Raw genomic sequence first — 17,688 nt, forward strand, 5'->3', positions numbered from 1 at the left:
ATCTCAGCCGGGGAACGCGGTTACCGGAGCGGAAGTGCGCGACTTCCGCTTCCAGACTGCCCAGATGCCGTGGTCACATTTGACCATGGCATCTGAAAGGGAAAATGTATGCGATCAGCTTTATGGCATACATGTGCCGCGGGTCTCTGCTATTTTATATAGCAGAAACCCGGCGGCTATGGCGCCCGCTGTACGTGTGCGAGCGGGCGCCATGTTTGGGGACCAGACTTCTACCGTACATGTACGGCGTAAGTCCTTAAAGGGTTAAGTTATACATGCAAAGCCTATTCAGTTATAATATTAATGCATTATATTGGGGATATTCCAATGGACATATCCAGACCTGTTCGGATGCACTCAGGCTGATGTCAGCAGTAAGTATATAAGGAAAACTGGACAGATTTTGATAAAGTGATCTGTTATAGTGCTATCAGTTTTGAAACTTAAGATGGATAAACGCAAATGTGTTAACGATCCAGACAATTTCTGCTACATATGTGGCAAATACACTACTTATGATCAGCGCAAGAATCTGCCAAAGCGAGTGCGTCTTGCAGCTTGGGATGCATTTGTGCTAGTCGTGCAGAACTTCCTTGGGAACAGACAAGCTGCAAACTATGCTGAATTAGTAGACAACATGCTTACAGCATATGAAGAACTTGGCTGCCGAATGTCATTGAAAGTGCATTTCTTACATTCCCATCTTGACTTTTTCCCACCCAATATGGGACACGTAAGTGACGAACAAGGAGAGCGGTACCATAAAGATATTTCTACAATGGAGAACAGTTATCAAGGCCGCTGGAATCCCAACATGATGGGGAATTACTGCTGGTTTTTGCAACGGGAAAATATGACGGTTCACAAACGCAAAAGCAGATGCCTGAAGCACTTTTTTTTCTTTTTTTTTTAATTCAGGAAAACATCAATTAGCAGCATACATATAAAAAAAGACACTTCGCAGATACACGTACAATAGAGTGTCATATATTGCATAAGATAATAATATTTCCTAATTTTCCATTTTCTCCCGCCCACCTCCCCCCTCCCATGAACCTTTGTCACCCCAACTGTGTGCCCCAACATTCGGTCAAGTAAAAGAACTCTCCATCAAAGATGTCTGCCTCACAGCCGCTTTCCGGCCCCTATATCTATAACCTGAAGGAATCATGTCTACACTTCTAGTTAACGAGAGCTACCATCACGGGATATCTATCTCTAGTGCACCTAACGTCCCCTTTATCTGTTCTTCCAGATACCATTTAGTGTGGCGAAAAGGCTTCATAATCTCCATAGGAGTTAGAACATGGCTAATAAATTTCCTCCACTTACTGAAGAAGGATTTCGTGGACTAATCTTTATTATTCTCTGCCTCCAGCCTATCCATAAAGAGAATACGGCTCATAATGCCCAATGTTTCATCCAATGTGGGAATGGTAGGGAATATCCAGTGTCTCAATATCGTTTTTTTTACTGCTAGTAAAAACAGATGTATACCTTTGACATGTGTGGAGTGAGTTATTTCCCCCTTAGTATCCCAGGGTATATAGTGAAAAATACAATGTAGTGGATTCAATTGTACTTCCACTCCCCAGATCTGTTTCATGAGTTCTAGCGCACCCTTCCACAGGGGAGTTAAAGACGGGCAGCCCCACAGCCCATGCAACAGATTGGCTTTCTGGAGTTGACATTTTGGGCACCATCTAAGATAGTGTGCTGGAGCATCCCTATAAAACAAGTCAAATGCATATGTTGCTTTGTGCAAAATCCTAAAGTGCATTTCCCTCCAAGTCTCATTTCCTGTCGCCTGCCTCACACATTCCAAGCCTTCCCTTAACTTTGGGGTCAACTCCTCTTCCCCCAGCTCAACTTCCCATTTCTGGAAAACTTTTGCTTCTATAGGAATCGAATGAGTATTTTGAATTTTCCGGTATAGATCTGAAAGAGAATTATTTTGAGTTCCCATTAGGGCATCGAACCAGACTCTCCTTTCCTGGTCACCCATGTCCAGCGACTGAGACCGGCAATAAGAATTAATTTGACTATATGGGAGGAAGTGCTAGGGAGGCAACCGGAACTGAGACCTGATATTTTGCCAAGACAATAACTCACTTCCCATAGGGTTAAGCAACTGTTTCAAGGAAATAATTCCCTTCCCTTTCCAGAGTGTAAACATTACTGACTGTCTCCCTGCTGGGAAGGCTGGGAGGGTCCATAATGGCATGTATGGGGATACAGTTTACGAACCCCTCTCCACATAGCTAAAGTATCCTTCAGAAGTGTATATTTCCTCAAAGCCAGAGGAATGTCTCGGATTCTGGTGTGTAAAATAGCTTTCAAATCCCATGGAGCGGCTAATTCCTTCTCCAAGGGGGTATTAGAAAAATTTGAGGAACCAATCTTTAATATGTCTCCAGAGGGAAGCTAGGTTATAATTCCTGATATTAGGCATCTGTATGCCCCCCTCCCATTTCAATAGACATAGCTTCGCATACGCAATCCTCGGTCTCCTACCTCGCCATAAAAAGCGTGAGAAAGCCTTTTGAATCCTGGCAACGTCCATATGTGTTATCAGGAGAGGAATTGTTTGCATGGGATAAAGTAATCTAGCAAAGCTGACCATCTTCACTAGATGGGCCCTCCCGAATAAAGACAATGGCAAATTCAGCCACTTATCAAGTTCTTCCTCTATTTTTCTGATTAGTGGACTATAGTTTAATTTATAAAGGGACAGCGGACTTCTACCTATTTTAATCCCCAGATAGGTCAAGTATTGGGGGACTACTTCTACCTCCTGGAGTATAATTGGTGCGGTGCGATCTCTAGTATATCCTTTTAAATATAGCAATTGACTTTTGCTCACGTTCACCCGATAGCCTGTCACCTCCCCAAAATATTGTAGAGAATCTAATACTTTATTAAGATCTGTTTCTGGGGAGTTAAGGAAGATGAGTAGGTCATCTGCGAAACATATAAGTTTAGTTTCTTTAGTTCCCACCTTAATCCCTTGATACACATCAGAATGTATCAGGAATCTAACTAAAGGTTCCAGGGCTAAGTTAAAGAGGAGCGGGGATAGGGGGCAACCCTGTCTCGTGCCTCTGTGGAGGCGGAAAGGCGTAGACAGAAAACCAGGTAGATGGACCTGAGCCATTGGGCCAGCGTATAGTTTATCTAGGAATGTCCGGAAAGGCCCTGTAAAGCCAAAGGCCTCCAGCGTTTTCCCAAGCCAATTCCAATTAACATTGTCGAAGGCCTTTTCCGCGTCCACAGACAGCAGGGCAGGGCAACCAGCTGGGTCCTGATTATAAAAAAGGTGATCTTGTATTGTTAATACTGTTCTGATATTAGTGACCGCTGCTCTCCCCTTTGTAAACCCGACCTGGTGTGGTCCGATCAGGAATGGCATGCGATCCGCTAGTCTATTGGTCATTAGCTTAGTCATGATTTTTAGGTCCTGGTTAATTAACGATATCGGGCGGTAAGATCCCATCTGAGCGATATCTTTACCCGGTTTAGGAATCAGTTTGATATGGGCCAGTTTCCCTGAAGACATAATGTCCCCCCCCGTGTAGACAGGAGTCAAACAGCTCCTGCAAAACCGGGGAGACATCCGCCGCAAGGGCCTTGAAGAACTCCGCCGGGAACCCATCAGGGCCCGGAGCTTTCCCGTTACCGAGTGACTTAATGGTGCCCTGAACCTCCTCTACTGTGATCGGCTTATTAAGGCTATTTAGCATATCTTCTGAAAGTTTGGGGAGAGAGACATTAGCTAGAAGTTCTTCCGCTCGTGACTGGTTAAACCCGTCTTGGGAATAGAGTGCTTCATAATATTTTCTAAAGCATTCAATTATGTCTTTCGGGTTAGTGAGCTTTTTTCCCCCCTTCATCTAAAATTGACCTAAGGGCAGGGTTATAACGTTGTGTGTTAATTAAATTAGCTAGCATTTTACCTGCCTGATTGCCTTATTTAAACAACTTAGCCGAGTGATAATCCATATGGAGTTTAACTTGTTGCTCTAACTTATGGTCGTAATTGTGTTTTGCCGTCCCCCACTTAATCCTATTTATGTCGGTAGGACTCGCTAAGTAAGAAGTGTAAGCAGAACGGACCTCATCAGTGGCATGCTGGAGCCCTAGCCATATTTTCGTTTTTTTTAGCTGTTGTATATGAAATGATATTACCACGAATAACTGCTTTAGCCGTATCCCACAGGAGGCAAGGATTATCACGGTGGCCCGAATTATTATCCAGGAATTCCCACCACCAGCCTTTCAGTCTATCTAAAAAAAATCATTGTCAGACATAAGGTAGCTAGGTAAACGCCAAACCCTATCAGTGCCTCTGGGGGTGTTTTCTGCAATAGTGATGCTTACCGGGGCGTGATCAGATATCACCATGTCCGTGATCTCAGCCTGAAGGACTTTTTTCGAAAGTTGTGATGAGGTCAGGGCATAATCTATCCTGGATCACGACCGGTGGACATGTGAAAAATGAGTGAATTCCCTTTCTACTGGGTTCAGGAATCTCCAAATATCTATCAAACCTGTGGATTTAATAAGAGGTTCTAAAGAAAGTCTTCCACCCCTGATAGGCTGCGTAGATTGGAGCGAAGACTGCGTCTGTTTCCTATCTTCCTCTAGATTAAGTACTGCGTTAAGATCCCCCATGACTAAAATCTGGTTTCCTGCCTCCTGTAGAATTTGACTTTCCAAGACCCTAAAAAAAAGGGGCCTGACCAGTGTTAGGTCCATAAACATTGAATAGGTCTATAAGACCCGCGTCCGTGGACAGTTTAAGATGTATAATCCTGCCCTCTTCATCACATTCAGAAGCGATCACATTATGGCTTACTCGCTTATGTATGAGAATTATCACCCCCGCTTTCCTACCACATGATGGGGATCCCATGACATGTCCTACCCAAAGACGCTTCATGCGCCATAGGTCAGCCTCCCCGAGGTGTGTCTCCTGCAGTAATGCAATATCCGCTTTCAATTTCTTGAGGTGTTTGAGGACCATCATTCTTTTCTGCGGGGCTCTAAGGCCCTTTACATTCCAAGTGACTACTTTCATAATTGATTCAGAATAAAGGGTTTACAAGGAGTATCACCTGGTGGAGGCCGCCTCCGGCCGCTTATACTAGGTATAGAGAGTGCAAAACATCCATGGAGCATGACCTTAAAAGTGGCTAAAAACATTCCCCTAACCTGTAAACAACAGCATTAACAATAAACCCTTGAGTGAGTATAACCCACATAAATCCGCCATAAGGCACTTTAGACTTCACTTTTTTCGCACTGAACTGGCGAGTACATTCGGACTCTGTCCCGCCAGATTCCCTCCTGTGTAAATACATTATACCATCAACTCCACAACCCATAGATAATTAACCAACAAAACCCTCCACTCTGTTCTCCCCTCCCTTCTCCACCCTGCTTTCATTTAAAGGCATTCATATCAACGACCTTCTAGAAGGTAGTGGTATAAGAATAAACATAGTCCCGGCAATATCAGGTTGATAACTCACAAGTTATGTATATTCGTTTTCCCGCCATAGCTGTTTGTTACAGCAGATATCAGTCCCAGTCTGATCGGGATACCTGGCTAAAGGCTTCACCAGGCCTATTCTGAGACATGTCACCAGGTCTCGGTGATAATTGACCACCAGAGCGTCCCCCTCTGGGTGAAGAGCGACCCCTGGGTGTTGACCTGGGCCTCGAGCCGTCCGAGAAGTCGCCGTCTTCTAAGGCCTCCGTCGCTTCTCTCGGCGTTAAGTAGGTGTCAGTTCCTCCATTTTGTTTAAATACACGCAATACAGCCGGATAAATGAGAGCAAAGCGGATTTTCCTCTGGACCAACTGTGTGCAAATCTGGGAAAACGCTCTCCTTCTTTTAGCTACTTCCATAGAATAATCGCTGAATAAAAGGAGCTTATTCCCTTTAACTCTGAGAGGTTGAGTCAGGCATCTGTATTTCCCCAAGATGGCCTTCTTGTCAGCATAGTTAAGAAATTTAACAATAACCGGCCTCGGCCTGGATGGCTGGTTATCCACGCGTGGTTCTCTGGGGGGGGGAATTCTATGAGCCCTCTCTACAGTAAGCGGCAACTCAAATCCCAACGCCTGCGGGAGTTCTGAGGAGCAAAAGCGCGCCAAATGATGTGCTGGGATATCTTCAGGGAGACCCACTATGCGAATATTACTCCTACGGGAGCGGTTCTCCAGGTCCTCCACTTTATCTTGCAGGGCCTGGTTAATACGAATTATGTCTCTTACTTGAGACTGAGTTTTGCAAAGCTCATCTTCTAGGGTCCCTGTCCTTTGCTCTAATTCCCGAATATGGGAAGAGTTCTGCGCAATGTCCAGCTGTAATTACTTCATAGTCCCAGCAATGGTGGACTCCAACGTGGCCTTAATATCTGGGGCCAGTATTTGTGCAACCGCCAAAGCAATTTCTTTGCTAAGGAGCTCCAGCTCCTGGAGCTGCAGCGACTGCTGCGATTGCGGCGGCGATTCCCCTCTAGATGATTCATCTGCATCGGGGGGTGGGGGGGCTGTGAAGAGGAGCAAGTTGTTCTCCGCTTACCCTCCGCCATCTTGTCGGAACGCGTCTGCGCCGGTTCTCGCTGCAGGAGTGAAGAGGTCAGCAGTGGGGGGCCGTTGCGGACCAGGTATCTGTCCATGAGCCACCCGGTTCAAGATAGGCAGCGGCGATCCCGCTTCTGGTCCCGGCAAACCCCCGATATGTAGCAGGGTATACGGAGCTCCTTCACCGCACGTCCTCACATGTGCACGCCGAAACCGGAAGTTGCCTGAAGCACTTTTAACAGTTACTGGGCCTTGCTCAAGTAAGACTTTCAAACTGAAAAACGAGACTTTTTGAAATTTTGTTATTCCATTACATATTCATACACTGTTTACTATGCAAACTTTGATGTAGATCAGGAGTAAATTGTTGGAATAAAACTCGTTCTGTTCAAAATTATTCAATGCTTTCCCAGTGCTTAATTCATTTAGGCATACTTATGCATAGCATAAAAAAATGACGTGTTTTGTAACTGCACACTTCGGATTTGTAATCTGCACACTCGATTTAGTATAGGACAAATGTTTTTTTGCCCAGTAGCAGACGAAAAGGTTTTTTTTGTTGCGTGGTGTTATAAAATGCAGGTGATTTACTAACAGACTTGTCTTCCAGTGAAATGGGACATAAATATTCAGTGCAATGTAATGATAGTGGGCAAAGGCGTATGCCAGAGTCCCCACCATGGTGACATTGAGCATGTTGGGTGTTGTAGTTCTGTCACTGTTTCCCTCCTCCTTTTTTCCCTTTCTGTGCTTTCCTATTCTGCCAATATATTTTCATCTGAGGTGAATTTAATGAAGGGCTGTGATTGGTGCAACGTTGCCTAGTTGTTACTTGGGTACCTGTTTTCTGCCCCTCTTCAAGTCCCAGTGGCGTGAATTTGAAGTATTTATAGAAGCAGTCAGCGGGTCCGGAGCTTGTCCATCGCTGAGCCTGAAAGAAAGATGACGTTGTCTGAAGACCCAGGGGATTGCTGGCGTAAGAGATATTTGGCTGCGCCGGCACTACTGGGCAGAAGAAGGAGCGGCGGCAGAGGCGCAGCAGGGTGAAGTCTGAAGAGACCGGCGCAGAAGTAGTGGAGCCCAGGGCAAGGCAGAGAAGCCGAAGGTTCAGGTCAGCGGTATCCGAAGGAGAAAGAAGAGCGGCGCCGATGGAGCTGTGGAGAGAAGGAATCACTCACCGGCCAGAACTAGACCTGCTGAAGAAGCTCATCCTGCGCGCTGAGTCAAGAGGAAGGAAGGCGTGGCTACGACGCTGCTTGCCTGACGGCCTGTCAGCTGAAGAGAAAGAGGTGGGGTCACGTGACAAAGTTAAGCGCCAGCAGCAGGGAGTGCTTCTCATAGAGCTGAAGAACCAAACCGTGTCTCAAGGAGGCTGACGAGGCCAAGATCTTATTCCCCTTCAGAAGTGGTCAACAGAAGAGGTGGAAGCAGGCACTGCTCCCCTAGACGGGCTGCATTGCAGTCTAGGGTTTTGAGTCGATCGCCGCAGCCGGCCTCCAGCACACCCATCTCAGAGCTAGCACAGGATTTAGGTGAGAAGATATGTGGGCAGAGCATTGCTTTGCCCACCAACATGGGGATTGCTGATAGCAAGCTGCTGCTTAGCCTAGCTAAGCTATTCTCTGAATGGGCTACAGCTTCTGTGCCCACCCAGGTTAACCAGCCTGAAGCAGTGTGGTGTGATTCGCCAGCTGCTGCAGTGCCTGATAATTACACAATAGATTAACAAAAGATAACAGAGTTGGGGTATCTGAAACCTGCATAAAAGGAGGCTATGACATGTGATGGTTCTCTTTTGGGGTTTCATTTATCACAAACAGTGAAAGAAAAAAATTGGCGAAGGGAGTATGTAGATATTTTATCTTATGACTTATCTTATCCGTTGAAGGAGTCACTTAATGATTAATTGGATAAAGAAATGGCATTAGTATCTTAATCATCTTTTGATGATGCTGTTTCTTTTTGCGTTAATTTGGGAAAGGGTGTTTCATGGCAAAGGCAAACATTAAGGCAGCTTTTTGTTTATTACCAATACATCCTGAAGGATTTAATTATTTAGGTTTTCATTTTAATAGTCAATTTTTCTTTGATAACTGTCTTCCAATGGGGTTTTCCTGGTCTTGCTTTTATTTTGAGCCGTTTTCTTCATTTTTTTTATTGGGTTGTTACAAAAGAGTTAGGTTTAGCTAGTGTTTTGCATTATTTAGAATATTTTTTGTTTGTTAGTTCCTTTGTTGATTGTTCGCGTTTATTAGAAGGTTTTATTCAGATTGGTCAGTATTTTGGTGTTCTGTTGGCTCAGGAAAAAGCAGTTTGGCCGTGTCAAGAGATTGAGTTTTTAGGTGTCGTGATGGATTCAATTAATGTGGAATTTAGGCTTCCTTTTAAGGCTACTTTCACACTAGCGTTCGGGTGTCCGCTCGTGCGCTCCGTTTGAAGGGGCTCACGAGCGGCCCCGAACGCATCCGTCTGGCCCCAATGCATTCTCAGTGGAGGCGGATCCACTGAGAATGCATCCGCCTGCCAGCGTTCAGCCTCCGCTCCGCTCAGTGAGCGGACACCTGAACGCTGCTTGCAGCGTTCGGGTGTCCGCCTGGCCGTGCGGAGGCGAGCGGAACCGTCCACACTTACAATGTAAGTCAATGGGGACGGATCCGCTTGAAGATGACACTATATGGCTCAATCTTTAAGCGGATCCGTTCCCCATTGACTTTCAATGTAAAGTCTGAACGGATCCGCTCAGGCTACTTTCAGACTTAGAAAATTTTCTAAGTTATAATGCAGACTGATCCGTTCTGAACGGATGCAAACGTCTGCATTATAGGAGCGGATCCGTCTGATGAAACATCAGACGGATCCACTCCGAACGCTAGTGTGAAAGTAGCCTAAAAAGGTTGAGAAGGCAATTTTTGTGATCAGGAAAATGCGTGCAGTAAAGAAAACTCAGCTCCTTCGTTCCTTTACCTCCACTGCGGATAACACGGACATTTCTCCCTCCCCCTCACCGATGTATCCGATCTTAGGAAACCCTCAATTTGCATCGGGGCTCGACCAGGGCAACTTTAGGACTTTATTATCTAACAACACTTTCCGGTACACCATTTTATTGTGACAGACTCCTGGACGATTCCACACTCGACTACTGACACGCCAGTCTTGACTGAGTGGCAGTCCCAACAACTCCATCACTTCTTCTCTACGCTCCCCCAGGCGACCTTATATACTAGAGACAAAACTGACTTTGAGAAACTCTGTGACCAGAGGGGTATTCTCCAACACACTCTCTCCATCATGTACAGTTTACTGAACTCACCTTCAGGTCTCCCTCCCCCGAAATACATGACACAATGGGAACAGGACCTGGGAGTGACGTTCACGACCGAGCAGAAGGACAGGATCTACATGTGTGTACATAAGACTTCTATAGCTAGTAACAAACAGGAAGCAGGTTTTAAAATACTTTCCAGATGCTACCGAGTACCCACCAGACTGAATGCCATATTCCCTACGGTATCTCCACTTTGCTGGCGCTGTGGCGAAGCTAAAGGAACTTTATTACACGTCTTTTGGGAATGCCAGGCACTGACGCAATTTTGGGATAGAGTATGGCAGGTCACAACTAAGTTCATCACGGTCGACCTCCCGAGGTCACCGGTGTTTTTTCTGCTCCACCAGTGCGACCTGTCCATTGCGACTTACAAGAAATCTGTGATACGACATCTGGTTAACGCAGCCCGGGCTTGTATCCCATGCCTTTGGAGACAAACTACAGTACCTACGATGTCTCTGTGGTTGGGTAAAATTCAGGAGATTATGAGGATGGAGGATCTAACTGCTTCACTAAAAAACACTGAGAATAAGTTCCTTAAAACGTGGAAAAGCTGGATGGCATTTCAAGATACCCAGGAGTATAAACTCCTTTTTGCCGCTGATGGTTTTCTGTCAACTAACTCGGCCTTCCTTTCTCTTTTCCGCTCTTTCTTCTTGGACCTGTTTCTTTCCCCCTCTCTCCCTCACTTCCCCACCCTATCTACCCTGCCCCCCCCCCAATTGTTTGTTGTTTCTTGTTTACTGGACCACGCCTAGTTGGATCGAACTCTACGATGTATCCCGGCCTATGCTGGAATCGACCACTTAGCAACTTGGTCGTCATTGGCGCCTCACTGTTATTTCCTACTTGTTTACTTCATATTGTACCCTACGTTAATATTTACGTGCCTTTTTTGTTTTATGGGGTACCTCTCTTGGGCTGCGTCCCAGGGTGTCCCCTTCTTGTACTGTGTTAAAATAAAATACACCTAATAAAAAGAGAATTTACAAAAAAAGAAAACTCAGCTGAAAGACTTACAGAGTTTGTTGGGTTTATTGACGTTTGAATCAAGAATCATACTAGTTGGTAGGGTTTTTTCTAGAAAGTTATACATGGTGACTAAAGGATTAAAATCTCCTCAAGCACACATTAGAGTTACTAAAGAGTTGAAAGATGATTTAGCAGTTTGGTAAGAATTTTTAATTCATTTTAATGGTCGTAGTGCTTGGCAGGAGGATTTTGAAGAAGCAGGTGCTGTTGACTTATATACAGATGCTTCAGGTTCATCGGGTTATGTAGCATTTTTAAATGGTCAGCGGAACCGTGGCCAGATTGGTGGAAGGAGCTAGGCTTGAACAAGAATTTGGTTCTTTAGGAGTTATTTCCTATAGTAGTTTTGTTAGTTATTTGGGGTAATGTTTTTAACAGAGTATTGATTTTTTTTTTCCAGATAATAAAGGAGTTTACGGTATTTTTCGCCCTATAAGACACACCTAGGTTTTTGAGGAGGAAAATAAGAAAAAAAATATTTTTAACCAAAAGGTGTGCTTTTGGTGGGCTTTGAACTAATGGGGGCGTCTGCGGATGGCACTGTTATGGGGGGCGTCTGCGGATGGCACTGTTATGGGGGGCGTCTGCGGATGGCACTGTTATGGGGGGCGTCTGCGGATGGCACTGTTATGGGGGGCGTCTGCGGATGGCACTGTTATGGGGGGCGTCTGCGGATGGCACTGTTATGGGGGGCGTCTGCGGATGGCACTGTTATGGGGGGCGTCTGCGGATGGCACTGTTATGGGGGGCGTCTGCGGATGACAGATAAATAGCATCTTATGCTATTTGACATCCACAGATTCCCCCCATAACAGTATCAGCCACTGTGAATGACCCCCAATACAGGGGGTGGGGGCTGGCATCTACACTAGTTTTTAAAATGGCAGCGGGTGCCCAGTGCAGTCATTGTATTCCATTGCACCGGGCCCCGCTCACTGTACTAATGGTATCTACTGTAACTGCAGGCAGGCAATGGTTAACTATAAATATGTTTGATCCAGCACTGAGCAGCCTGTACTTACGATCATAGCAGGCTGGAGGCAGGAGGCTGGGCGGGCACTGGCAGCGTAACGTAGGAAGTTACGCTGCCAGTGCCCGCCCACCCACCCTGCCTCCAGCCGGCTATGATCGTAAGTACAGGCTGCTCAGTGCTGGATCGAACATATCTATAGTTAACCATTGCCTGCCTGCAGTTACAGTAGATAGCATTAGTACAGTGAGCGGGGCCCGATGCAATAGAATATAGTGACTGCACCGGGCCCCGCTGCTATTACAAAACTAAAGGCCGGCCCCCAGCCCCTCCTCGCTGATACACACGCCGGCCCCGCTGTGCAGCTTGCGGTCGGCGGTGTATCAGTGTAAAAATGGCAGCCTTCGCCCCATAAGACGCACTGCCATTTTCCTCCCACTTTTTGAGCACCCATGGGTGCTGCCAATTTGGGTTTGAATAAAGCAGTAATTAAAAAGATTGGACGTTGGGGATCCAATAGATATAAATTATATGTTCGGCCTAATTTAGTTTTGTAATTTAAATCAAATTTCTTTGTTCAAAGCAATTGATCGTTTGGATTCTGGGTCATTCTTTCGTCTTTTGGGCGGAAAGAAGGGCTCCTGAGCGTAATTATTCACATAAAATGTGTATTGGTTCGTTATTTATTTTAATGTTTGGGTTGGGTTTTAGGGGTTTAAGATGGAAACAAATCCTTCCAATCTTGAGAGGTGAGCTACATTTGTTACCCCAGCCAGATGTGTTGATTATCCATGCTGCGGGGAATGATTTGGGAAAAATAAGAACTTATTTTAAATGAAGGTAGATTTGAGCTATATTAAGTCCCTGTTGCCTGAAGTCACATGAATTTTTTCAGAAATCAGTTTGGTTTTATCGATAGGATTAGAAAAAGAGTTAATAGAAGTTTGGAGAAATTTCGTCCAAGTTTGAATGGTTGGTCATTTAGACATACTGAGTTGGAGGGTTTCATTCTGGGCCTTTATCGGGACGATATGGTTCATTTATCCAATATAGGCTTAGACATTTTCAATTCTGATGTACAAGATATGATAGATAAGGTCGCGGTTTTAAGGGGGGGGGGGGACACATGTGGGTTAATGCCCGCATGTCTGGTGGGTTAGTCACCCAGTTTTGCTGGGGGACAATTGTGGATTTACTGATGCTTTAATGGTTATTTATTCATTTATTAATTGATTAATTATTTATGGTTTTATGATTGTTATGTTATTTAGCCCTTAATAAAGGACCGTGGCCATTTTGTACCATAATACAGTTATTGTCATTATTTCATTATAAGTTTTTAGATTAAATATATTGCTCATATGGCACCATGATAGTGGGCACAAAGGCGTATGCCAGAGTCCCCACCATGGTGACATTGAGCATGTTGGGTGTTGTAGTTCTGTCACTGTTTCCCTCCTCCTTTTTTCCCCCTTTCTGTGCTTTCCTTTTCTTCTATTATAATTTCATTAGGTGAATTTAATGAAGGGCTTTGATTGGTGCATCGTTGCCTACCTGTTACTGGGGTACCTGTTTTCTGCCCCTCTTCTGATTGGCCAGTCAAGTTTTGAAGTATTTATAGAAGCGGTCAGCGGGTCCAGAGCTGAACCTGAAAGAAAGAAGACGTCGTCCTGCCCGCCCTCCCTTACAAAGTCGGGGGGACAACTGTGAATTTACTGATGGTTTAATGGTTATTTATTAATTGATTATTTATGGTTTTATGATTGTTATGTAACCCCTTTCCGACATGTGATGTACTATTACGTCATGGAAGTCAGTGAGGTAATAGTACCTGAGCGGTGCGTGCCCGATCACTGCATGGGTCCAGCAGTCCCTGGTAGCCTGCTGTATCCGCCGGCATTCCTGTTTACAGCGATGCCGGCGGATTAACACCTTCTATGCCGCGGTCAGCGATGGCTGCGACATAGTAGTGGTTTGCGATGGGTGGAGGAGCGCTGCTTTGGCGGGGACCCGATGCTTCACAAGGCAGCCTGATGCTGTGCAGAGGCTGCCCAATGCCTTACACGGCATCGGGACCTGCCTTCTACGGGTGCCCAGGAGATCCAGGTAAAAAAAAAAAAAAAAAGGGAAAACCACACATTAGGTATCGCCACGTCCGTAACGACTGGCTCTGTAAATATATCACATGATCCACCCCGTCCGATAAACACCATAAAAAAATAAAATAAAAACGGTGTGAAAAAAAGCCATTTTTGTCACCTTACATCACAAAAAGTGCAACACCAAGCGATCAAAAAGGCATATGTTGAGCAAAATGGTACCAATCAAACCGTCCCCTCATCCCACAAAAAATGAGACCCTACCTGAGACAATTAGTAAAAAAAATTAAAAAAACTATGACTCTCAGACAATGGAGACACTAAAATATGATTAATTTTTTTTGCTTCAAAACTGCTATTATTGTGTAAAACTTAAAAAAATAAGAAAAAGTATACATATTATGTATTGCCACGTCCGTAATGATCTGCTCTCTAAAAATATCATGTGACCTAACCCCTCAAGCGAACGCTGTAAAAAATAAATAAATAATAACTAGGCCAAAATTAACAATGTTTGGTCACCTTGCCCCAGAAAGTGTAATAATGTACCCAAAAATGGTACCAATAAAGCTGGTACCTTATCCCCTAATTTCCAAAATGGGGTCACTTTTTAGGAGTTTCTACTATCAGGGTGCATCAGGGGGGCTTCAAATGGGACATGGTATCTAAAAACCAGACCAGAAAACTCTTCCTTCCAAAAACCATACGGTGCTCCTTTTCTTCTGCGACCTGCCGTGTGCCCTTACATTTTTTATGACCACATATGGGGTTTATGTAAACCGCAGAATCAGGGTAATAAATATTGACTTTTGCTTGGCTGTTAACCCTAGATGTGTTAAAGGGATTCTGTCAATTTGTTTTAGCTTATAGAGCTGCGGACATGCACTGCTAGATCGCCGATAGCATGTCCGCAATATACCTGTCCCATAAAGATGTGTACTTTTATTGTGTTTAAAAAATGATTGTATAGATATGTTAAATGACCCTGGTGAGGAGCCCAAGGGGCTGTACTAACCTTCTTGGAGCCCAGCCCCCTGTGAAGGAGCCCAGCACCGCCTGTGTCCTCCGAATCTCCTCCTTGCTCACAGTTAGATTGCCGCGAGCTCGCGCATGCGCAGTTCCTTCCCTGAGGCTGATGCCAGCACAGGGAAGGAACACTATACCGGCACTGCGCATCGCGAGATTATAGCAATCTAACTGTGAGCAAGGAGGAGATTCGGAGGACGCAGACGGTCCTGGGATCCTTCACAAGGGGGCGTTGCTGGGCTCCAAGAAGGTTAATACAGCCCCTTGGGCTCCTTACCAGGGTAATTTACATATCTATAAAATCATTTTTTAAAGAGGACCTTTCGCTAGAATAAAAAATGTAAACTAAGTATACAGACATGGAGAGCGGCACCCAGGGATCTCCCTGCACTTACTATTATCCCTGGGCGCCGCTCCGTTCTCCCGGTATCTTCATATGTTCGGCTCCACTGGGTGGAGACTGCCGGCGTCTCCTTCTCCCAGGCTGTAGCGCTGGCCAATCGCAGTGCTCAGCTCATAGCCTGAGAGAAAAAAAAAACTCTCAGGCTATGAGCTGAGCGCTGCGATTGGCCAGCACTACAGCCTGGGAGAAGGAGACGCCGGCAGTCTCCACCCAGTGGAGCCGAACATATGAAGATACTGAAGCCTATACCGGGAGAACGGAGCGGCGCCCAGGGATAATAATAAGTGCAGGGGGATCCCTGGGCGCCGCTCTCCATGTCTGTATACTTAGTTTACATCTTTTTATTCTAGTGAAAGGTCCTCTTTAAACACAATAAAAAGACACAGCTTTATGGGACAGGTATATTGCGGACATGCTAGCGGCCATCTAGCCGTGCATATCCGCAGCTCTATAAGCTAAAACGAGGTGACAGAATTCCTTTAAAGAAAAAAAATGGATTAAAATGGAAAATCTGCCAAAAAATTGAAATTTTGAAATTTTATCTCCATTTTCCTTTAATTCTTGTGGAACACCTAAAGGGTTAACAAAGTTTGTAAAATCAGTTTTGAGTAACTTGAGGGGTGTAGTTTCTATAATGGGGTCATTTATGGGGGTTTCCACTATGTAAGCCCCACAAAGTGACTTCAGACCTGAAATGGTCCTTAAAAAGTGGGTTTTGGAAATTTTCTTAAAAATTTTAAGAATTGCTTCTAAAACTTCTAAGCCTTCTAATGTCCTAAAAAAAAAAAATGACATTTACAAAATGATGCCGACATAAAGTAGGTATATGGGGAATGTCAAGTAATAAATATTTTATGAGGTATCACTTTCTGTTTTAAAAGCAGAGAAATGTAAATTTTTTAAATTGCGAATTTTAAAAATTTTTGGGTAAATTTGGGATTTTTTCATTAATACAAAGTGAGATATATTGACTCAAATTTATGACTATCTTAAAGTACAATGTGTGACGAGAAAACAATCTCTGAATGGCTTGGATAAGTAAAAGCGTTCCAAAGCTATTACCACATAAAGTGACACATGTCGGATTTGCAAAAAATGACCTGGGCAGAAGGGCGAAAACTGGCCCGGGGTAGAAAGGGTTAACCCTTAATAAAGGGCCACGGCCATTTTGTACCATAATACAGTTATTGTCATTATTTCATTATAAGTTTTTAGATAACATTTATTGTTCATATGGCACCATGGATAATTCTGTCAGGTAAAGAATTACAAAAAGGAACAATATATTCTGTAAAACATTAGAGTCTGTGGGGGAGATTTATCAAAAGTGCTGTAAAGGAAAACTGGCTTATTTCGCCATAGCAACCAATCAGATTCCACCTTTCATTTTGCAAAGAAGCTGTGAAAAATAAAAGATGGAATCTGACTGGTTGCTATGGGCAACTAAACCTGTTTTCCCTTACACCAGTTTTGATAAATCTCGCCTGTGTATGAATTGGGAGTACAACTGTAGAATACCATACGGTTCACGTCCTGCCTATAGGAAGCCATGTGAAGCATCACCCATCACCCTGATAACATGCAGATGGCTGTTAGGTGGGCTCCCACCTCACAGGGTGAGACATTTCCATGCTGAACGCATGCCCTTATTTGTCTCTCCTGAAGAAGCAGTAAGTGGCCCTAGAGATGCCCTGACTAATGTCACAGCTCACTTCCCTGTTGAGGAATGGCAGATGGTGCAGGAGCAGACGAGACTGCTCCAGGTCACTTACCTCAGGCACTGGGTGAGGGCTCTCCCCGTATAATGCTCTGCACAGGAGCTGCCGGTGTCTTCCACTAGTTACAATTTAACAGCAGCAGCTATCTCACTTGTGACTTGGACAACTATCAGCTCCTTGAAATGTGAGCTGATGATAGGGCACCAGTACGCCTGTGTAACTAACAGCCTTGTCCCCAGGGCTGACGGGTAATGTAGTCGCCTGCTAGGAACAAATACAGCACACTGATGGCAGAAGAACTACACTGCCCATAATGCACTGCTGTGGTGTTAAAGGTTATGCTGCGAGCAGTCTACAGGCCCCGCCCTCGTTTTTAGTGTTATGCTCGACCACTAGTACGTGTGTGGCAGTGTCATAGTGACTAGTCAATGGGGTGATGACAGGTTATCCTCGAAGATGGTATCTGATACGTCTATTTGGTTCTCCACTCTGCACCATCTGGAAGGAGAAAGGGGTTGAGG

General features: G+C 44.8%; 1 protein-coding gene across 1 annotated transcript in view; it reads right to left on the bottom strand.

The window, feature by feature from the left end:
- The window catches only part of SLC26A5 (solute carrier family 26 member 5), a 113,702-nt gene extending 96,332 nt beyond the window's left edge, over window positions 1-17,370 (bottom strand). The window contains 1 exon segment of the mRNA XM_040412541.1: window positions 17,222-17,370. The gene's annotated coding sequence lies outside the window, so the exon portion shown is untranslated.
- Window positions 17,371-17,688: the final 318 nt, after the last annotated feature.

This window comes from Bufo bufo, chromosome 1 (assembly GCF_905171765.1).
Source record: "Bufo bufo chromosome 1, aBufBuf1.1, whole genome shotgun sequence".
In the NCBI taxonomy this organism is placed as follows: domain Eukaryota; kingdom Metazoa; phylum Chordata; class Amphibia; order Anura; family Bufonidae; genus Bufo; species Bufo bufo.